The sequence below is a fragment of the Myxocyprinus asiaticus genome, chromosome 3 (assembly GCF_019703515.2).
Source record: "Myxocyprinus asiaticus isolate MX2 ecotype Aquarium Trade chromosome 3, UBuf_Myxa_2, whole genome shotgun sequence".
NCBI lineage: Eukaryota > Metazoa > Chordata > Actinopteri > Cypriniformes > Catostomidae > Myxocyprinus > Myxocyprinus asiaticus.
The window spans coordinates 15,309,096-15,324,364 of record NC_059346.1 but is presented as its reverse complement, the minus strand read 5'-3'; positions in this window follow the sequence as shown (position 1 = coordinate 15,324,364).

Genomic DNA, 15,269 nt, shown 5'->3' with positions numbered 1-15,269 from the left:
TAAGCTACAAAGAAAAGAAAATTGACCTTATTTTGCTGCAGTGGGTCCAGAGTTGTCATGAATGTCAACATAGCTTTAATTTAGTAGTGATATGCCATAGTTACATTTACATTGCATTTAACAAGGTCAGTTCTGATTTTCCATGGACTGTTTTCAAAACATTCTCCGTTTTACTGCATTTTGCTCTACAGAGCAGTTTAACGTGTCTGTGTGATTTCAATACAGATTATGAGAAAAATTTAGTTTGAAATTTAGTTTGGCAATGTGTGACCAAAGATGAAATCCACGCAGTCCTTTGTCATTGAATATGTCTCTTTTAGGGCCTTAATTTAAGACTGCAAGCTTATGCACAAGGCAATGCTTTAAGTCATAAGTGCAAAGTCAGTGGGCATGGCCATGAAGTTTTGGTATTTTCGTACAAGCATGCACTAAGTGGGTTTGGCAAAATCACTCACGCAAATGTGCAAAAGGCGTGACCAAGTGTCATTTAATTCTGAGGTTCTTCTCCGGTTATTCAATGTCTGCATCCTATTATATAATCTATTCCCTCAAGCACCAACAATTTAAACAAAGACAGCACATTAATAAGAAGTTGGTAGTGTAAATGGACTGTATGCAATGAATCAGAAGAATTGAAAATGTCTTTCTTCTGTCCATTAACTGCGTCATTGATGAATGTAAGGCATATTTCCTTTTATACAAATGGAAAATGTAATTCTCGTCAGAGTTTGGATATATGCTCCATTAAATTAAGTAATTATTATTAATCCTTTTCATCAACTGACACACAAATCATGGCTAGTATAAACAGTGATTGTATCGGCGCGCACTTCACTTCTAGAAGTCGATTTTGAAAAATCATTTTCATTTACTGAAACACGAAAAAATTTAACCAAAAATATTTCAAAATTCTAAATACACTTCAAACGAAATTAAAATATATTAAAAATAACGAAGTGGTCAAAAAAATCCATTTTACCCTCTCCAGGGCTCGCCATTAAAGCTTGTCCGCTTGTCCGTGTTCTATTATTATTTATTTATTTCTATTCATTGCTGTTTTTTATTACTTACCGTTTCCTAGTCTTGTGTAATTACTTAAGAACTTGAAACCATTCTTCCATAATTAACATATTAGGACATCTATTAGTTTTATTATTTGTTGTGGTATTAAAGCTGGTATTGAGAATCGTCAAATTTCACTACCGGCTACTGAAACGTTGGTATTGTGATAATATATAGACTTTATTGTAATTGGTAGATCTTGCTGCAGTAACATGATGAAAAAGTAGATCTCATTCCATAGAACTATGAGCATCCCTGCTGTTAATGATGGTGATGGAGGCATATCTTTATTTGACTACCATACGTAACATAAAATAATATCATATGACAATAGCCTCCTCCCCTACCCAGTGCAGTTTACTTTTCTGTCACAGAGAACTGAGTTGATTGCATATGTACACTATTAGGTTGGGCATCAGTCATAATTTTAGAAAAATATACATAAACTTTGACATGTTACTTGAACATTTATGCCTTTTTTTCTCTCCGGACAAGTAACTTTTTTTACTCGGACAAGTGAATGACCAATTTACTTGTCTCGAGGACAAGCACATGACAATGCTTAATGTCGAGCCCTGCTCTCCACGTGTTCCACCAGCCCCTTTTGCAGTGACTTAAAAATTACTCTACAGCAACTGGTGGAAAATTACTAGTCAAAATTAAATAATAAATACAACTGTAAATATACAAGAATAATAATACAAATAAACATAACAATAATAATAATAATAATTGAAAAAAAAAAAAAAAACCATGACCTCTAGGAGGTTTAACACAAATCTCATAAGTTTTGTTTCAACAAAAGGCTTCAACAGCGACTGAAGGGACATAATTTGATGTTAATTGTTAATTTGGACATTAACTTTATTACCACCTGCTGGTGAAATCTCCAAACTGCAAATGCAGGAACTGAATTTGGACTTGCGCTGAGTGAAGAGGTGTGACGAAACGACCAAATTCTTTGGAAAATAGAAAATTGCACTTTGCGCCACTTCATTTACATACAATACACCCACAGTTTGCGTGCCTACACCCACAGTAGCGCAAACACTCCCACCCATGCCCTGTTGCGCTTTGCACTGGCATGAAAATTGCACTTAGAATTAGCGCTCTAACGAATATTGGATAAGACGTTGCACTCTTTGCGCACTCACGGAAATAGAATCCTTAATATCTTTTCTGTTCTTTACAGACAGATATTCATCAAAAATAAAAAGATAAATTAATTCTTATCACACATAGCATGGATGCAGTAAAGTGTTTGTTCAACTAAAACACCTCTTTAAGATGCTTCCTGAACTGCCACTTTTGTTAAAGAGACAGTACCATTTTAGTCCTTATTATACATAGAGTACTAGGGCTGCACAATTAATTAGGGATGCACTGATCGGCAACTGATGTAGATCGGCCGATCTTCATCTTAGTTCTGTGATCGGCATTCTGTCGTGCCTAGATTCAGGGCCATTTTTTTTTATTTTTTATTGCAGCATGCACAAATTCACACATACACTGCTATTTAATAATTGAGCACTTTCTCACCCCTTGAAGCATGAGATTGCAAGCGCCACTGGAGTGTGAGTCAGTGGCACCTGCAGCTGTACGGCCGTACACACTGTGCATACCATGAGCACTCTGTCTGACATGAGAAATATTTACTCTCAGAATATTTCATCAATCAGGAAGTGTGTTTAAAAGAACTAGCGATGTATAATAATTCTTTAATAAAAGAGCTGTAAAATATATTTCTATGAGCAAATAATTAAACGAATAATTATTTTGAGTTTTCAGTGATTTGGCCAAACGGGCTTACAAAATTGTCTGAATCGATTAGTGATTCAGTACAGATTGTTCAGAGCGCTCTTTCACTGAATTATTTGGAGCGGTCTCTCGCACAGTAAAACAGCATCGGGATATTTATGAATACAGAGAACAAACAGTGCTGAATACAGTGGAAATGTAACTACAATCAACTGAGACAAAAGTCTTTTTGAGAAGTAACTTTGAGAGGTAACTTCAGCTAGTGCTGTGTCAATAGGGGCTGTTCAAACTGAATGTTTTTTTTTGTTTGTTTTTGTTTTTTTGTTTTTTTTTGCATACACACTGTTTTTCAGTCATTTTCCATGTAAACTTTCGCTAGATGGATGTCTTTTGACAACTATGTCAAATTTCACAGTGCTCCCACGGGAGCACTGCATTTTTAGAAGCCTGAGTTTTAGAAATCCAACTCGAGACACCTGTGTTCTGCTCTATTCGTTGTGGTGCGTTTTGCATTTTTAGCACGAGAACACATCTGTTCTGAACGGATACCGAAAAAATGCATTAGCCAATAGATACATGAACGCTACTCATACTCGAAAAAAAAAAAAAGCTTTCTCAAAGTCACCAAAATTGAATGCTTTGGTGTTGTTTTTGCAAAAGAATTATCCCACGGGAGCATGCCCCCGGTCTCCCCTAGATATATGGTTGTACAAGGCAGATTTCTGTGCGTACCCTCAGATAAAATCCTGCAAAAATGTGATGCCCAATTTCAAGAGTCATTACGATAGTAATTCTGACTCACTGCACAGTTAGACACTGACAGGACAATGATACTGTAAATGGATGTAAAAATGAATTAAACAAGAAATAAACATGCAAACTCATATCTGAGTATACTTGATGTTACGTGAGTTGCGACAGATGATGTGTGGAGAGATAAGTTTGAGCGATTATGCATGCTCTCAATTACACTCCCTATGCAGGCGCACTTCAGTGTTTATCAAACATATGTGCTCTTAATCTCTCATCAATCTCATATCCTAGCGCTATTTTGCGGGAACCCCAATTTAAATCAGAGATGCATGTTTTTCGCAAAACCACTAATAACAGCAATAAGTTTAACCTTCAATATCGGCACCGTTCATCACGCAGTTGCTTAATAATTAGTGATTTGATTTACAACAAAACTGAAAATACGGTAAACAAATCATAGACATGAATGGTTTCTCACTGGACCGGTTTTGGAGCTTGTAATGGATATCTCTGCTGTGTGTAACTTTGTGCAATTATTAAATGCAAATGGCTGCTATTTAATTACATAAATAATTAGTCTGCTTGAGCTGCTCTTTCCTGTCTGTATTGTGTTTATTACAGTGTTTACAGAGCTGTTCTGTGCTCCACATCTCCATCTCGGGCTAAGAGTAACAGATGTACTACCTTTGCTTACATGCACTGAGCGTGTTATATTTAAAACACTCCAAATGTAATTTTATTTCACTTTTGCATAATTCCAAATATGTTTGGCCACAAAGTGGACAAATTAATGGACAGTATGGACAATGTGAACACGAAGAGTTGTTTTTTTGTTTTGTTTTTTTTCACTGTTTTATTTTATTATTTTTGGGGTTTTTTTGTTTGGTGAAAAAGGTCCAAAATGTTTGTTCTAAATATGTAAATATTTAAAGTTATTCTAACTTCAACACTGTAAAAAAAATTAATAGGCTTCTACAAAATTTTTCATTTTTAAAAAGCTAAGATGTGATTAAAATGATAAAAGACAAATTATACAATACAAATATATACAATACAAAAATATAGCTTCACATTTATAAAATGTGTGTGTGTGTGTGTGTATATATATATATATATATATATATATATATATATATATATATATATATACACACATACATACATACATACAGGTGCATCTCAATAAATTAGAATGTCGGGAAAAGTTCATTTATTTCAGTAATTCAACTCAAATTGTGAAACTTGTGTATTAAATAAATTCAATGCACACAGACTGAAGTAGTTTAAGTCTTTGGTTCTTTTAATTGTGATGATTTTGGCTCACATTTAACAAAAACCCACCAATTCACTAAATCAAAAAATTAGAATACATCATAAGACCAATAAAAAAAAACATTTTTAGTGAATTGTTGGCCTTCTGGAAAGTATGTTCATTTACTGTATATGTACTCAATACTTGGTAGGGGCTCCTTTTACTTTAATTACTGCCTCAGTTCGGCGTGGCATGGAGGTGATCAGTTTGTGGCACTGCTGAGGTGGTATGGAAGCCCAGGTTTCTTTGACAGTGGCCTTCAGCTCATCATGGTCTCTTGTTTCTCATTTTCCTCTTGACAATACCCCATAGATTCTCTATGGGGTTCAGGTCTGGTGAGTTTGCTGGCCAGTCAAGCACACCAACACCATGGTCATTTAACCAACTTTTGGTGCTTTTGGCAGTGTGGGCAGGTGCCAAATCCTGCTGGAAAATGAAATCAGCATCTTTAAAAAGCTGGTCAGCAGAAGGAAGCATGAAGTGCTTCAAAATTTCTTGGTAAATGGGTGCGGTGACTTTGGTTTTCAAAAAACACAATGGACCAACACCAGCAGATGACATTGCACCCCAAGTCATCACAGACTGTGGAAACTTAACACTGGACTTCAAGCAACTTGGGCTATGAGCTTCTCCATCCTTCCTCCAGACTCTAGGACCTTGGTTTCCAAATGAAATACAAAACTTGCTCTCATCTGAAAAGAGGACTTTGGACCACTGGGCAACAGTCCAGTTCTTCTTCTCCTTAGCCCAGGTAAAACACCTCTGACGTTGTCTGTGGTTCAGGAGTGGCTTAACAAGAGGAATACAACAACTGTAGCCAAATTCCTTGACACGTCTGTGTGTGGTGGCTCTTGATGCCTTGACCCCAGCCTCAGTCCATTCCTTGTGAAGTTCACCCAAATTCTTGAATCGATTTTGCTTGACAGTCCTCATTAGGCTGCGGTTCTCTCAGTTGGTTGTGCATCTTTTTCTTCCACACTTTTTCCTTCCACTCAACTTTCTGTTAACATGCTTGGATACAGCACTCTGTGAACAGCCAGCTTCTTTGGCAATGAATGTTTGTGGCTTACCCTCCTTGTGAAGGGTGTCAATGATTGTCTTCTGGACAACTGTCAGATCAGCAGATTGTGTAGCCTAGTGAACCAAACTGAGAGACCATTTTGAAGGCTCAGGAAACCTTTGCAGGTGTTTTGAGTTGATTAGCTGATTGGCATGTCACCATATTCTAATTTTTTGAGATAGTGAATTGGTGGGTTTTTGTTAAATGTGAGCCAAAATCATCACAATTAAAAGAACCAAAGACTTAAACTACTTCAGTCTGTGTGCACTGAATTTATTTAATACACGAGTTTCACAATTTGAGTTGAATTACTGAAATAAATGAACTTTTCCATGACATTCTAATTTATTGAGATGCACCTGTATATATATATACAGTTGTGCTCAAAAGTTTGCATACCCTGGCAGAAATTGTGAAATTTTGGCATTGATTTTGAAAATATGACTAATCATTTATTTAAGGATAATGGTCATATGAAGCCATTTATCATCACATAGTTGTTTGGCTCCTTTTTAAATCATAATTATAACAGATATCACCCAAATGGCCCTGATCAAAAGTTTACATACCCTTGAATGTTTGGCCTTGTTACAGACACACAAGGTGACACACACAGTGGCAATTAAAGGTTAATTTCCCACACCTGTGGCTTTTTTAATTGCAATTAGTGCCTGTGTATAAATAGTCAATCAGTTTGTTAGCTCTCACGTGGATGCACTGAGCAGGCTAGATACTGAGCCATGGGGAGCAGAAAAGAACTGTCAAAAGACCTGCGTAACAAGGCAATGGAACTTTATAAAGATGGAAAAGGATATAAAAAGATATCCAAAGCCTTGAAAATGCCAGTCAGTACTGTTCAATCACTTATTAAGAAGAGGAAAATTTGGGGATCTCTTGATACCAAGCCAAGGTCAGGCAGACCAAGAAAGATTTCATCCACAACTGCCAGAAGAATTGTTTGGGATACAAAGAAAAACCCACAGGTAACCTCAGGAGAAATACAGGCTGCTCTGGAAAAAGACGGTGTGGTTGTTTCAAGGAGCACAATACGACAATACTTGAAATACTTGAAAAATGAGCTGCATGGTCGAGTTGCCAGAAAGAAGTCTTTACTGTGCCAATGCCACAAAAAAGCCCAGTTACTATATGCCCAACAACACCTTGACAGGCCTCACAGCTTCTGGCACACTGTATTTTGGAGTGATGAGACCAAAATAGAGCTTTATGGTCACAACCATAAGCACTATGTTTGGAGAGGGGTCAACAAGGCCTATAGTGAAAAGAATACCATCCCCACTGTGAAGCATGGTGGTGGCTCACTGATGTTTTGGAGGTGTGTGAGCTCTTAAGGCATGGGGAATCTTGTGAAAATTGATGGCAAGATGAATGCAGCATGTTATCAGAAAATACTGGCAGACAATTTGCATTCTTCTGCATGAAAGCTGCACATGGGACGCTCTTGGACATTCCAGTACGACAATGACCCTAAGCACAAGGCCAAGTTGACCCTCCATTGGTTACAGCAGAAAAAGGTGAAGGTTCTGGAGTGGCCATCACAGTATCCTGACCTTAATATCATCGAGCCACTCTGGGGAGATCTCAAACGTGCGGTTCATGCAAGACGACCAAAGACTTTGCATGACCTGGAGGCATTTTGCCAAGACAAATGGGCAGCTATACCACCTGCAAGAATTTGGGGCCTCATAGACAACTATTACAAAAGACTGCATGCTGTCATTGATGCTAAAGGGGGCAATACACAGTATTAAGAACTAAGGGTATGCAGACTTTTGAACAGGGATCATTTTATTTTTTTCTTTGTTGCCATGTTTTGTTTTATGATTGTGCCATTCTGTTATAACCTATAGTTGAATACGAATCCCATAAGAAATAAAATAAATGTGTTTTGCCTGCTCACTCATGTTTTCTTTAAAAATGGTACATATATTACCAATTCTCCAAGGGTATGCAAATTTTTGAGCACAACTCTAAATATATATTATGGCACCAATCAGTATCGGTTCAAATATTAATGTTTTAAGACAGATCGGGTATCGGTCCGACGAGCCCGATCCAAATCCGATAATGTGCGTTAGTCATGTTCGTTACTGTCAAGCTCCAAAAAATGACATAAAAGAACCATAAAAACACCATTAAAGCAGTTCATATGACTCGTGCATCTTATTCAAAGCCACTCGAAGATGTGCGATAGCTCTGTGAATCACAAAAGGTTGTGTTTAAGTAAAGTAAATATATAAAATGTACGCGCAACGCCAGCGCGTTAGTGAATGGCGATGCTCTGTTACACACACACACACACACACTCTCGTGGCTATTTTTAGCCTTCACAGCGGTGCTTCATATTTGAGCTCTACTCACAAGCAACATCTCAGATGTTGATTTCAATAGTTCAGTTCACTTAAAATATACATTTAGAACAGCACCGGAGGAGTATTTTACCAGAATCTGAATAAGAAGCGAATTAAACTACTGTGAACTTGCCTACAAACAGACACATACAGGACTTCCTGGAAAGTTCAGAATGTCAAAATAAAAACCGGAGGGTTTTAAAATTTAAAGGTGCACGATTGAGAAATATTACTGTTGTATTTAAAATTCTAAAAGTCAATAATAATAGTAATAATAATAATAATTTATTATTATTATTATTTGTTTACAGTGGAAGAATAGTAGGCTACACACACCTGTTTTGCATTAGCAGTATGGGCGTGAAGCTATAAAAGTATAATGATTTCTGTTGTTGGGGGGTTGGTACTGCTCATTTTTTTTTAACATTGAGCAAACGGCATAGATGGTTTAGAAAGACCAACAATTTCAAACAAAAAAAAATAACTCCAGTTGTTACACGACAACGAATGCCATATCAAAACTATGTAAACTGATTTTGTCTTAAGGTTTGCAAACCCTTATATAAATAATACATGTATTATTCAGCAATATAGCAACAGAGAAAGCATTAAAAGCATAAGATTACATGTTTACTGATAGTGGCACCTGGTGGCATGCATTTTTTTGAAGAGAGAAAAAAGCAATTTGTTTTGAAGAGTTTAGCTGTGATTATACATGCTGCTTCCCTGTAATGTTCAGGATGTGTGTCTTCAGTATGTGACCCTTTTGAAAACTCTTCAACCATGTCTTGGTAATTATAGCTGTCTGCATCATTATTGCTAATTTTTAACCAAAGTAGCTTGTTTTTCTAAAGCAAAGTGGCTTTAGAATTTTTATCTTTACTCTTTCTTAAACTTCAAAAGGCAGTAATTCACATTTGACAAGTATGTTTGTTCATTAAGGAATATGAAATATTTCTTGTTATTATAACTGATAAATACACCAGTACTGATCGTACAGGTGCTGGAAGTGAATTTCCACAGTCTCACTAACTGCTGCCTATCTGTCAGAAAAATGATGATCCACTGACAGATAGAGGTGGGAACACAAAGTTGGTTTAATTTATTCTGGAGTATAGCTGGGATGATGGTTTTGAAAGCCAAATTGAAGTCCACAAAAAGGTTCCTTGCATATGTTCCTGCTCTGTCCAGATGTTGCAGGATATGATGCAATCCCATGTTGATTGCATCATCCACAGACCTGTCTGCTCGATAAGCAAATTGAAGGGGATTCAGAAAGGGTCCAGTGATGTCCTTCAGGTGGGCCAAGTCAAGTCAACTTTATTTATAAAGCACATTTAAAAACAACAAAAGCTGAACCAAAGTGCCGTACAATTAGATACAAAAGTGTAATAGAGTACACAAATATATAAAAATCATCAAACAATATAAAAAAAACTAAAAAAAAACTAAACGCCAATAAACAACATGTAACCTTGACCTTAAATAGTATTAAATGATACAGAGTACAAATAGGTTTTAAGAAAAGATATAAAAATGGCTAAAGATGGGGCAGACCTTACGTGTAAAGGGGTACTGTTTCAGAGATTGGAGGCGACAACAGAGAAGGCTTGATCTCCCTTAGACTTGCATCGACATCGGGGAACTGATAAAAGAAGTTGCTTACAAGATCTAAGCATTCTAGGAGGCGAATGTGAGTGCAGAAGGTCAGTGATATATTGAGGAGCAAGATCTGACAGGGGCTTGTACAATTAGATAAGAATTTTAAAATCAATTCTAGCCTTGATAGGAAGCCAATGAAGAGCAGTCAATACAGGAGTACTGTGATCTCTTTTTTTTTAGTCCCAGTTAAAAACTGGCTGCGGCATTTTGAACCATCTATAAACAAGATAAAGCAGACTGAGGCAGACCAGCATACAGAGAGTTACAATAATCCAACTGTGAAGTAATAAGAGCATGGGTCACAGTTTCAAGGTCTTTACCAGAAAGAAAATGCTTTAATTTTGCAGTAGACCTCAATTAAAAGAAACTTCCCTTAGTAACGGCACTAATTTGTTTGTCAAACAGTAATGATTTGTCAAAAATGATCCCAAGATTTTTGACATGCATGTGTACATTGGAGGAGAGCATACCTAACTGGGCTTCAATAACAGCTGAAGTCCTGGCAGAGCCTAAAATCAATACTTCAGTTTTGCTTTCATTTAATTGCAAAAAAAATGATTCGCCATCCAGCCTTTAATGTCCTCAAAACACAAAAGAAGAGAATCAACAGAGCAGGTGCTATCAGGCTTAACTGGTAAATAAAATTGTGCATCATGTGCGTAACAGATATAGGAGGCATTATATTTTTGAAAAATGGAGCCATGGGGAATCATATAGCAAGTGAACAATAATGGTCCCAAAATAGAACCCTGGGGCACACTGCAAGATAGGGGGGCTGTTGTAGAGGAGAAATTACCTATATTTAGGTGGCAAACCACTGCAGAGCCAGACCCTGAATAACCACCATACACTCCAACCGGATTAAAAGTATTTTGTCAAAGTATCAATCGTGTCAAATGCTGCGCTCAGATCCATTAAAATCAAAACAGCACTTGATCCTGAGTCAAGTGAGGGCAAAATGTCATTAGTGACCTTCAGAAGAGCAGATTCAGTATTATGTAAGGTTCTAAAACCAGACTGGTACTTATCAAAGATATTAAAAGAATTCAAGTATGAGTATAACTGTGAATAAATAACTTTCTCTAAAGCTTTGAGATGAATGGCAACTTGGAGATAGGCCTGTAATTGGTATATACAGTGGGATTGAGGTGCGTTTTTTTAAGCAGTGGCTGCACAATTGCATGTTTCAAACTAGCTGGGACTACCCCATTTGCTAGAGAGCTGTTAATAATTGCAGTCACATCAGAGTTCATCGTTTCAAAGACATCTTTGAAAAGACGAGCAGGCAGTATATCCATTTTACTATTTAAACACTTAATTTTAGAAACTAAATCAACAAGGTGGGCTGAAGAGTCTGGTTGAAAGCAAGTTTGAGAGCTGAGCGGCTGGAATACCAGCGGTGAATCGAATTTTGCAGGCTGAATAGAGGCCTTAATTTCTTGGACTTTGAGTAAAAAATGTAAGAAATTTCTCAGTGGACACATCAGGACAGGCAACAGAAGCAGAGTGTAACACAGAGTCAATGGTCTTTAGCAGCACTTTGGGCCTATTTGCATTCTTTGAGGTCAATTTAGAGAGGATAATTTTCAATGATTTTTGGAAGTTATTTACGCAAGTCCTTAAAATGTCATATGAAACCTGGAGTTTGTCTTTCTTCCACCTCCGCTCAGCCTTTCTGCACTCTTGTCTGAGAGAGCGGATGTAGTCATTTAACCAAGGCTGGATGGCACCTTTGCCCTTAACTCTCCTGACCTTAACAGGAGCAACAAAATCTAAGGCAGCAGAACATGATTTATTAAAAACTTCATCAAGCTCCTCAGTATTCAGACCAGTGAATAGAGAGTCTGTGAAATGGGCCTGGTAATAGTCTGTAAATTGACTAGCAGTAGAGGAATGAATATCCCGAGAGTAGTATGAAGACTGCAAGATAGTGGGTGGAGGACCTGAACCGACAGCATCAAATACAATTGAATAGTGGTCAGAAATACCAACATCGGAAATCTTTAGATTTGTTACAGAAAAACCATAAGACAAAACCAAATCAAGTGTGTGACCCAAATTATGAGTTGGACCAGAGACAGATTGTATAAAATTAAAGGATTCTAAAAGGCATAAAAAATCCTTCACCAGAGGTTTGGATGGACAACAAAGGTGAATGTTAAAATCACAGAGAATCAGCAGTCTATCACTCCGAGATACTATGTCAGAGAGAAAATCAGAAAATTGACAGACGAAGTCCTTGTTATATTTTGGAGGTCTATAAACCAAAGCACACAGCACAGGATCCATGATGTCAGTCTTTAATAATTGTACCTCAAAACTCGAGAACATGTCCGTTTGGCAGAATTTTACGTCTAAAATTGTTTTTAAAAATAGTGGCAATGCCACCGCCATGTCCAGATGTACTTGGAGAACTGAAGAACGCACAGTCCGGGGGAGAAAGTTCTCCGTGAGCAAGGAAGTCATCAGTGCTGAGCCAAGTCTCTGTCACAAATAAAAAAGTCTAAAGAATGCGACATAAGTCATTTAGAACAAAGGATTTATTCGATAGCGACCTTGCATTTACTAGGGCCATCTTAATGGTAGTAGGCTCCGTGTCCATTGTAGAAATAGGAGTAGAACGCTTCAGCATACGGAGGTTATCAGGATTAACACCCCGATTATCCACGTCCCGGGCAGGGGGGTGGCGAACTGAAGACCACATCATCAGTATGTGGAAATCATCAGAGAAGACAGCCGATACAAGCCGATTCGAATGATGACGAGTTGCTCTGTGGACATACCGTGGTCGGCGTGTGATTTCCAGGGCAGCACATTGATTGCAGATTCCAGCAGAGAGACGAAATGTGGAGTTCAAGCGATGTAAATTCATGGATGAATAATTAAAAACCATATTGAGAAATGGATCAGAGCCTGAATCCGTAACAGAGCAACATATTTCCAGCTGCAGATATCGTAGATGAATAATAAAAATCCAGAAGGCCAAAGCGAACCACCAAAAATAATCCATTATTTTTATCCATTAATCCTTCAACCAGACCCGAAATTTAGTCCAGTTAAGCCTACACACCCCGGTGCAGCCGTGGTAGTGGTCAAGCAGCCTTCCAAAGGCTGCTCATAACTGAACCACCAAACGGCCAGCAACAAGTGGGGAAATGTCAATTCACTCGCCAGAGTCGATGTAATGTACTGGGGCTGCGAGAGCTCCAGGTAGGCTGGTAGAGGCTTTGCACAAATGGAAACACAGTTTAGTTCAAAATTGAAGTAAATCCCGAACAATGGAACAGTTCAATATCCCTGAGCAGATCGAAACTTATTTCCGCGAGCAGTCGTCCCATTAAAAGAGGAAGTAGCCCATTTCAGAGCTTAAATCCAGTTTAGAAAAGACAAGAGAGCAGCAGCAGCCAAACATGCCAGCGTTCGCTCATACCGGAAGTTTTTTAATAGGCTTAAAGTAATTTTTTTAACAACACCAGTCTCTTAAATGACTTCATGACCACAGACATCAGAGCGATATTCTAAACTGATTATGAAAAAAACAACAACACTGGTAATGGATTGGGATCGGTATCAGACGATACTGAGATTTCAGATATTGGAATCGGATCGGAAGAGAAAAAAGTGGTATCGGTTCATCCCTAATATATATATATATATATATATATATATATACACACACACACACACACACACACACACAGATGAGCCAAAATATTATGACCACTCGTAGGTGAAGCAAATAACATTGATCATCTGCTAACAAGGCTGCATGTCAAGGTCTGGGTGTATTAGACGACTGGGTCAGAGCATCTCTGAAACGTCAAGGTTTGTGGGGTGCTCCCATTTAGCAGTGGTGAGTAACTACTGACAGTGGTCCGAGGAGGGACAAACAACAAACCGGCGACAGGGTGTTGGGCGTCCAAGGCTCATGATGCACGAGGGCAACGAAGTCTATCTCGTTTGGTCCAAACCGACAGAAGATCTACTGTGGCACAAGTTACAGAAAATTTTAATGATGGTTATGGGAGGAATGTGTCACAACACACAGCGCATCGCACCCTGCTGCATATGGGGCTGCGTAGCCGCAGACCGGTCAGAGTGCCCATAATGACCTCTGTCCACCATCGAAGCGCTTACAGTGGGCACAAGAGCGTCGGAACTGGACCATAGAGCAGTGGAAGAAGGTTGTCTGGTTTGACCTGACCATTTATGTGGATGTCAGTTTGACACATGCACCTACCTAAACATCGTTGCAGACCAGGTACACCCCTTCATGACAATAGTATTCCCTGATGGCAGTGGCCTCTTTCAGCAGGATAATGCGCCCTGCAACACTGCACACATTGTTCGGGAACAGTTTGAGGACCATGATGAAGAGATCAAGGTGTTGCCCTGGCCTCCAAATTCCCCAGATCTCAGTCTGATTGAGCACCTGTGGGATGTGCTGGAACAACAAGTCCGATCCATGGTGGCTCCACCTCACAACTTACAGGACTTGAAGGATCTGCTGCTAATGTCTTGGTGCTAGATACCACAGGACACCTTCAGGGGTCTTGTAGAGTCCATGCCTCAGCGGATCGGCGCTGTTTTGGTGGCACACGAAGGACCAACAGTATATTAGGCAGGTGGTCATAATGTTTTGGCTCATCAATGTATATATACTGTGTGTGTGTGTGTGTGTGTATATATATATATACACATGCATACATACACACACACTACCGGTCAAAGGTTTTGAAACACTTGACTGAAATGTTTCGCACGATCTTAAAAATCTTTTGATCTGTAGGCATGTGCTTAATTGTTTGAAATTAGTTTTGTAGACAAAAATATAATTGTGCCACCATATTAATTTTTTTCACAAGAAAACTAAAATTGAATAATAAAAAAAAAGATTTTGAAATTGATGACTTGGACCAAATAATAAAGAAAAGCAGCCAATAAGTGCCCAACATAGATGGGAACTCCTTCAATACTGTTTAAAAAGCATCCCAGGGTGATACCTCATGAAGTTGGTTGAGAAAATGTCAAGAGTACATGTCTGCAAATTCTAGGCAAAGGGTGACTACTTTGAAGATGCTAAAATATAACACAGTTTTGATTTATTTTGGATTTTTAGTCACAACATAATTCCCATAGTTCCATTTATGTTATTCCATAGTTTTGATGACTTTACTATTATTCTAAAATGTGGAAAAAATATTACAATAAAGAATAAGTGTTTCAAAACTTTTAACCAGTAGGGTATATTGCTGCCTGAAATCAGTTAAAGCCTGCAGTGATGAGTACATTG